Genomic DNA, 8123 nt, shown 5'->3' on the forward strand with positions numbered 1-8123 from the left:
GACAAGGTACAAAATTAATATACAGAATTCAGTATTTCCCAAATACCACTTAAAATACCAGCAATGTAGGATGTGGAAAAAAATGACTCTATTCAGACAAGAAAGTCTTCACTATCCTGGTCACTTCCTCTGAATATTTTCTAATTCTTCTGTATCCTTTTTAAAGTGTTATCTTGGGAATCAACTAAAATGTATTTATGGTCATTATGCCTTTCTGGAGTAGCTATCACTGTGGTATCCAAAGTGTCATCATTTCCCCTTGATTCAGTGTAATGCCTTGGTTTCCACTTCATTCAGTGTTCTGCCCTCCACAAGCCATGGCAGGATCCATCTTGCCATTTTGTTGTCTGGGAATTTTCTAATGAGTTGATTTACACAAAATGTAAATACTGGATATTTTTTATACTGGATATTTTTCTATATGATGATAGACATTTAATTCAGGAGAGCTGTGTAGGTAAAACAACATTTGTAATTATAGATTTAAGTCAAATAAACAAGAAAGCAAATATTTGTGTACTCAGCAACTTGTACAAATAGAATTTTAAACTTTTGCTGTATGGTATTTTTAAATATATCTCAAAAGTATGAAACAATTAAAATATTTTTGATTATCTAAAACCAAATGCTGTTTATTATTATAAACATCACAACTGTTTACTGTGGGACCCTGACTCCTGAGGGCACTGAGTTCCCTCACTGTGTGTAGATTACTGAAACTTTCTAGATATGAGAGTCTCTTTTATAAAATTAATTAACTGAGAATTGGTTACCTTTAAGGCCTCTTTAGCTAAAAATTTTTGTAATTGCATGTAATCTATATATCTCAAGTGTTTTCATCTCCTTCTTGCTTTTAAAATAGTATGCAGTAAACGTTTCCCTTTAAAGCCAAAAGCCCTGTGCTTTTTCTGTGTGTTGGTATTGTTGAAAATTTGTTTGTAATATCAATATTCTTCTATGTAACCTATTTTTTATAATGTTATTACACAGCACACAGAGAATGTAAAAAGAACCATAATTCTATCTATCTTCACTCAACTAGATTCAAAGTCGAGTTTCTAGTAAATTAATATTGCCAAAATAAAATAGGGATGATGTTTACATTCTTAAATACCAGGTTATTATTTTTATCATTGATGATATGTAAGTAATTAAAGATCAATAATTTAGCAATTATTCAAATAATATTTACTAGGCACTCAAAGTTCTGGTAAAGTCCTTATTGAAATGGAATGATACAGATCATAGAAAGAACAGGCCATGATATTAAGAATCTGTCAGTCTCAACAGAGAAGAAAATATATTTACAGCATATTTCAAGACTGTATGTCACAGTTGACCCTTGAACAGCATAAGTTTGGACTGTTTATGCAGGATTATGCTAATGCAGGACATTCCCAAAGGTAGCTATTACGCTCTTTTCAAAGATTAGGTTCCCAGGGAAGCAGACTCTGAGATATCCATAAGTTGGGACCAATACTTGTGGGAGGGAAGAGAAGAAAAGGGGTGGGGGGCGGTAGAGAGGAAAAGGAGGCGAGGGAAAGAAACATGATTAGGCAGAGGTAGAAGTTGGGCTAAACTGCAATCTCAACAAAGTCTTCAGCTAACTCTACAGAGAGCTCTGAAGCTGGCATAGCTCTTCAGAGTTTTTCCAAATTGGGGTGAGGGCCTTTATACCCAGCCCAATAGTCAGAGATATAATCTCAGGCCAGGCAGCCCTCTTCAGCTGAGGCACTTCCTAAGACCATTCCTGAAGGGGGAGCTTGGTGGCACATTCCATGAGTTCTGCTTGGTTTTGAATATTATATAAATGTTATCATATAGTATATACTTTTTGGGTGTTGCTTCTTTCATTCAACATTATGTATGTGAGATTAATACATGTTGTTTCATTCCATTTCTTTGTACCATAAAATAGTTACTCATTCTACTGTAGTTGAACATTTGCTTAGTTTTCAGGTCTTGGCTATTATGAATACTGTTGATATAGATATTCTTGCACATGTCTTTTGATGTATATTTGCATGCATTTCCGCTGGGTATATACCTAGAAAAGGGTCATAGAATAAGTATACGTTTAGCTTTATTCAATATTGCCAAATATTTTCTAAAGTAGTCATACAAATTATACTCCCACCAATGAGTATATGTAAGAGATTTAGTTGTTCCAAATTCTCACTAATACTTAACAGTGATTATTAAGTTTTAGTTATTCTGGTGCGTGTAGTGGCTCTATGGTGTTGTAATGCATTTTCCTGATGATTAGTTATGTTTACAATTTTTCACATGCTTATTGGCCATTTAAGTACTCTCTTTTGTAAAGGGTCTTGTGGCCATTTTTTTAATTGGGCTTTCTGTCTTTTTCTTGCTGATTTATAGGAGTCCTTTATGTCCTTGGGGTACAGGTCCTTTGCTTGATATATATTACAAATATCTTTCCCACTCTGTGGCTCATGTTTTCATTCTTTTATGCACAGAAGGAAAACAGCTCTAGGAAAGTTGACTAAGATGTCAACAGTAGTCTTGTCTGGACGTTGTTTTTTCCGTCTTTTTACTTTTTCATATTTTCTAGTTCTTTAAGAAGCATGTAATGAGGAGATAAAACACAGTAAAAGGAATGATTTGTCTAAGAAAAATGGCATAATTAAAACATGATGATGTAGTTTAAAGGCGACCCATTGGAAATGGTTAGCAAAGACAAGAACTTTGCTACAATTTTCCTTCACTGTTACCTATGTGCCTGCGCAAATCTGCTAGAGCCACCTGGTGGAGAGTGTTGAGAAGTTTACAGCAAATGTTCGAAGATGCTGAAATGTGCTTAGAATGTTATAGCATAAAAGGCCAGCTTACTTAGCAGGTGAGAAATGTACGTAAAACACACTCTGGTTCTCTTATCACCTCAGTTTCCAAAGAACTGGAAAGACCCTTCAACTCCCAGATGGGGGTAGACCTAGTTCACCAGTGGGCTGGGTTTGACCTTGACCAGCAAACATGACAAAAATCCAGAGAGAACGAAAGACAGTGAGGTTAGGAGTAGAAATGGGACCAGTTCAGGGCTGGCTACATAGCTGGTAGCAGCTGGGCAAGATGAAAATATGTAGCCCCCAGTACAGAAAACAGGAGAAAGCCTTCCATTATAGATACTAAAGTAAAAAGAGGTTCCTTCCTTCTACCATCTCTCTCTCTCGACCTGTTGTAATATTGTTTATTTGCTATTTAATGTCATTCTGGGTAAAGAAAAAATTTTAATTTAAATTATTACTGTGAATTTTACCATTCATATTTATATTGTACAATGCCAGGTTTCAGTGTAAGTATAAGAGTATTTAACTCATATGTGGAATCACCAAATTACACAATTCATTTTTTATAGTTCGTACACAGATATATATCTTATTCTTACCAGAAGAGTGGAAAGAGTGCACAAAAGTAACTCAACTGGGTTTTTTTTTTAACATCTTTATTGGAGTATAATTGCTTTACAGTGTTCGCCATGGTTTACAACTTTTGCCATGGTTCTCTGCTAAACACATTCTCTCCTTCAGTTCTAAGGAAAATGAACGTGGAATGCCTTTTTGCCCCTATAATTCTAGATACATAAATGAAATATTAAAATAACTGTTTATGAAGTAGTCAAACAGGATTTTAAGTGTAGGATTTCTTACAGGTTAGTCACAGGTGTTTTTTTTTAACATCCTTATTGGAGTATAATTGCTTTACAATGGTGTGTTAATTCCTGCTGTATAACAAAGTGAATCAGCTATGTGTATACATATATCTTCATATCACCTCCCTCTTAAGCCTCCCTCCCACCCTCCCTATCCCACCCCTCTAGGTGGTCACAAAGCACCGAGCTGATCTCCCTGTGCTATGCGGCTGCTTCCCACTAGCTATCTACTTTACATTTGGCAGTGTATATATGTCAATGCTACTCTCTCACTTCGTCCCAGCTTACCCTTCCCCCTCCCCGTATCCTCAAGTCCATTCTCTACGTCTGCGTCTTTATTCCTATCCTGCTCCTAGGTTCATCAGAACAATTTTTTTTTAAAGATTCCATATATAAGTGTTAGCATACGGTATTGCTAACACTTATATATTTCACTTCTCGACATGCACGCATCGTGCCAATCCTCTCTACCTTCAGCTGTCTGGCAAGGAAGGACAGGAAGAGAAGGAACTATGGGTGGCCCTACCTTTCCCTTTCTTTCCATGCCATCATTTTCAGCCTATGTGATTTGCTGTAATTATACAGGAAAAAAACCAAACAAACACAAATAAGAAAGGGTATGATAGATTTCGTTGGACCTTTATGCTTCTTAGAATGCCATTGCCATCTTTTGGCATTCCAAGGAAATCCTGGTTCTTGGGGGCTGTCATCCCCCCTCCCAATTAGTCATAAATGTAATACACTTACCTTGTGCTTGCTTTAAGTCTCATTGAACCCCCATACATCATGAGTCCACAGGAATTCTGTGCTCACCGGGCACTGTGAACACTATGTGAATGGAATGGTGCTGCAGGGAAAGAGGGTGAATACATGTTGGACATCGCACCTCTGTTCACACGTGTGCTTCACTCTCCTTTCAACTTAACTTACAAGTTCAAAGACAAAATTTTTGAGAATTTCAAGATGGCAATAGCAGAACCCAGCATGGTGCCCTTCTGAGTGAGAAGCCTTCCGCACCTGCAGCAGTCACAAGCCCATGCAGCCAGCCTAAGAATGGTTCTTTCCTCTTTTTCTTTTTAATAGGTGAAGAGAGGAAGCTCTTAATCCTATATGATCGTGGCTCCTTCAGGATCAGGAGCATTGAAAATACAGCTTAGAAAAGAAAGATCATATTTAGAATTGCAGGCATTTTGTACAGAGTCAGAATATAAAACATTTTAAGAAAGATGTCAATGCTAAAAACAGCTACTTCCCCTGGTCGAGTTTCAAAGATCTTTTTGCATACATACCAGGCTTTAATTGAGTCCCCTGCCACGGAGGGGACATTCACAGTTCTTTAGGCCTGCTTTATGAACGTGTGTTACAACCTAAGCACCAAGCCAGGTACAATTAAAGTGTTAACTATGGATGTGAAAGGTTATAACTTACTGTTTCCACTCTGTCTTTGCATTTAGCACTTACAGAAAAAATAAGAACAAAAACAAAACTGGGGAACAAGAAGGAAACTGTTGGAAAATTTTGTTTGCTTTTTCCCCCTTTTGGGAAAACAGCAGATGTGTGCAAATGTGTGGAGTGGGCAGGGTTGTTTTTGTCCGGTAGCTGTGTTTAAGGCTGATGACAGTAACATGCTCTGGGCTGTGGATGCAGGACGAGGGCTTACGAGCAGCTGCTGTGTACTGGGCCGAGCAGACTCTTTCAGTGGATGGCTAAGCAACGTATTGAAAGCTGAAAGCAGAGACCTGACAAAGCTTGTCTGCATGCTGAGCACTCAACAGAGGCAGAAGGTGTGGTCTGATAAGAGGGGGCAGTAGGCTTCTAGGCAAAGTGCCAGGATCAAGAATCCCAGCGATTTCTCACAGGTCTTAAGACAAGAATAACTGTGTTTATGTTTGTCTTATATTTTCATCCGTGCTTTTACTGGCAGGAAGTTCCCTTTCTTTATCATCTTGATGAATGTATGTATTTATGGCACTTTTCATTCTTTGGAGGATGAAGTGGATAAGTATATCCTAAGTAGGTAAGTGAGTGTAGCTAAGGGTTGGAAAAATCTGGCTATAAATGTCATGAGACCTTAGTAAACAGAACGAGAGATGTGTGATCAGAGGTCAGATGAAGGCAGAAGCCTGGACAGCTCATTTGGACTGGGCGATAGAGATTGCTAGATACCCTCTAATACCTGTTTCCCATCTTCCAGGGTGATAAAATGCCTGTTCTTCAGCTGCGTACACGGTTGCCCAAGATGGAAACTATACATGTAGTCATGTGACTAGGTTCTAGTCAATGATGTGAAAAATCACCTACCCTTCCCTTCTTCTTCGTCTTCTCCTCTATCTTGCTGCCTAAAATGCAGATCCTGTCGTCTTAGACCTGAGAAGAAGGGCCGTGGTCTGGAGCTGGGGGAGCAGCGAGATGGAGGGAGTGTGACTCCTTGAGGACTTAGGGGTCAAGCCTCCTTTCAGCTCTGGACTGCACACCAAACAGCTTTTATCTTATTTAAGCCATTGTTATTTTGGCATTTTGCCACTCACGGTTAAACCTAATGTTACTGATACAAAATATTACTGCAAAGTTATCCTGGCTGCACTTCTTCCAGACAGAAGGGCTATCTTATGGAATTTACACACAGGTGCAAAGTTCTGTTTTTTTATACTCCCATCATTATAACATAGCAGAAAGCCCTTTATAGAATACTTATCCCTTGGCACGTCAAAATCTCATGCAGGGAGCCTATAACTAGGGGGTCAGAAGCCAGGGCAAAAGATTGGCAACAAACAAAGGGCATTAAAAGACAATGATCGTTAGGACACTACTCAACATGGGTGCCAATCCTTAGGAACAGTTGGATTGAGACTGAGGTGACGGTAAGTGGAAGCACGTGGCTGGCGTACAGAGTATGCCAGGGGAAGGGTAAGGGTAAGCTGGGATGAAGTGAGAGAGTGTCATGGACATATATACACTACCAAATGTAAAATAGATAGCTAGTGGGAAGCAGCCACAAAGCAAAGGGAGATCAGCTTGGTGCTTTGTGTCCACCTAGAGGGGTGGGATAGGGAGGGTGGGAGGGAGACGCAAGAGGGAGGAGATATGGGGATATATGTTTATGTATAGCTGGTTCACTTTGTTACACAGCAGAAACTAACACACAATTGTAAAGCAGTTTTACTCCAATAAAAATGTTAACAGAAAGAAAAACTATTGGAGGGTTTTTTTTTTTAACATCTTTATTGGAGTATAATTGCTTTACACATTGGAGGGTTCTGAACAGAGACATGATCTGATAGATGTTGGAAATGGATCACTCTGGCTTCTGTGTTATGAATAGACGGTATGAAGGCAAGTTAGTTTATTGCAATAATCCAGGTGAGACATAAAGAGGGCTTGACACAGGGTAAGGGTAGCAGAGTGATGAGGAATGGTTGAATATTGGATATATTTCAAAGGTGGAGCCAAGAGGGCTTCCTTAATGATTGGATGTGGATTGTAGGAACAAGAGAGGAACCAACGTTGACTTGGCTTCCCAGAGGCTGCTCTTATTGACGTGCAGGGGGAGCTCTCTTTTTATCACCTTCCATGTAAGCGACCTGGCAGATTCACCTCTCTGCCAGTCTCCTGCAAAACACACTGGCTGATGCACAAGACACTTGATCTTCATGACCAACAGGCTACTCTCTGGAACACTCCTCCATCACAATCCCCAACTCCCATTCCCATCAACTGAGGCGTATGTTTACTTGGAGTGGTTGGCTTCTTTCCAAAACTGTATATTCTGATTGTACTTTTAATAATAGATTAAATACAATGTAAAATGAGTTTTAAAACAGAGAATTGAAGACTTCAGAAAATAACGACGAGTCTTAAAAATTTACCGAGTATGAGGCAATTGTAAAAATGGAGAGAAAAAATTAAAATCCAGAACGATTATGTTCTCAGATTACATGGCAAATATTTAAAAATTCTTCCTCTAAAGAAATCAGAAACAGAGCTCATACTCCCATGGGTGTGGTTTATGCAAGAAAAACAGTGCAGACCAATCAGCACACACATGCTTAAGGAAGGGCCTTAGCTTTCCGGCCAAGATTGACAATGGATGTGTATAATAGATGTTCACAGAATATATTGGATTCTCTGTTCTATCCAATTTTCCCCCCAATAAATTGACAAACTTCTTGTTCAGATCACATTGAAGATGACTTTTCACTGCATGTTATTGATCAGTTACATTCTAAAAATGTTTATGTGGACAACAAATGCTTTTTCTTGAACCATATTCTATTTCTCCATTCTGATGACTATCATGCAGCAGGACGAGTTTCTGGGTTTTGGTTTTTAATGTGTTTTGTGAAGAATGAACTCACTTTGACTTAAAAATCAACCTTTAAAATTAGACTGTTAGTGGTTAAGAATAAACGGCTTGAGGACCCACAATCACAAAGCACATGCGGACTTTAAAAACTAT

Source organism: Grampus griseus (genome assembly GCF_964374135.1).
Source record: "Grampus griseus genome assembly, chromosome: 7".
NCBI classification, from domain to species: domain Eukaryota; kingdom Metazoa; phylum Chordata; class Mammalia; order Artiodactyla; family Delphinidae; genus Grampus; species Grampus griseus.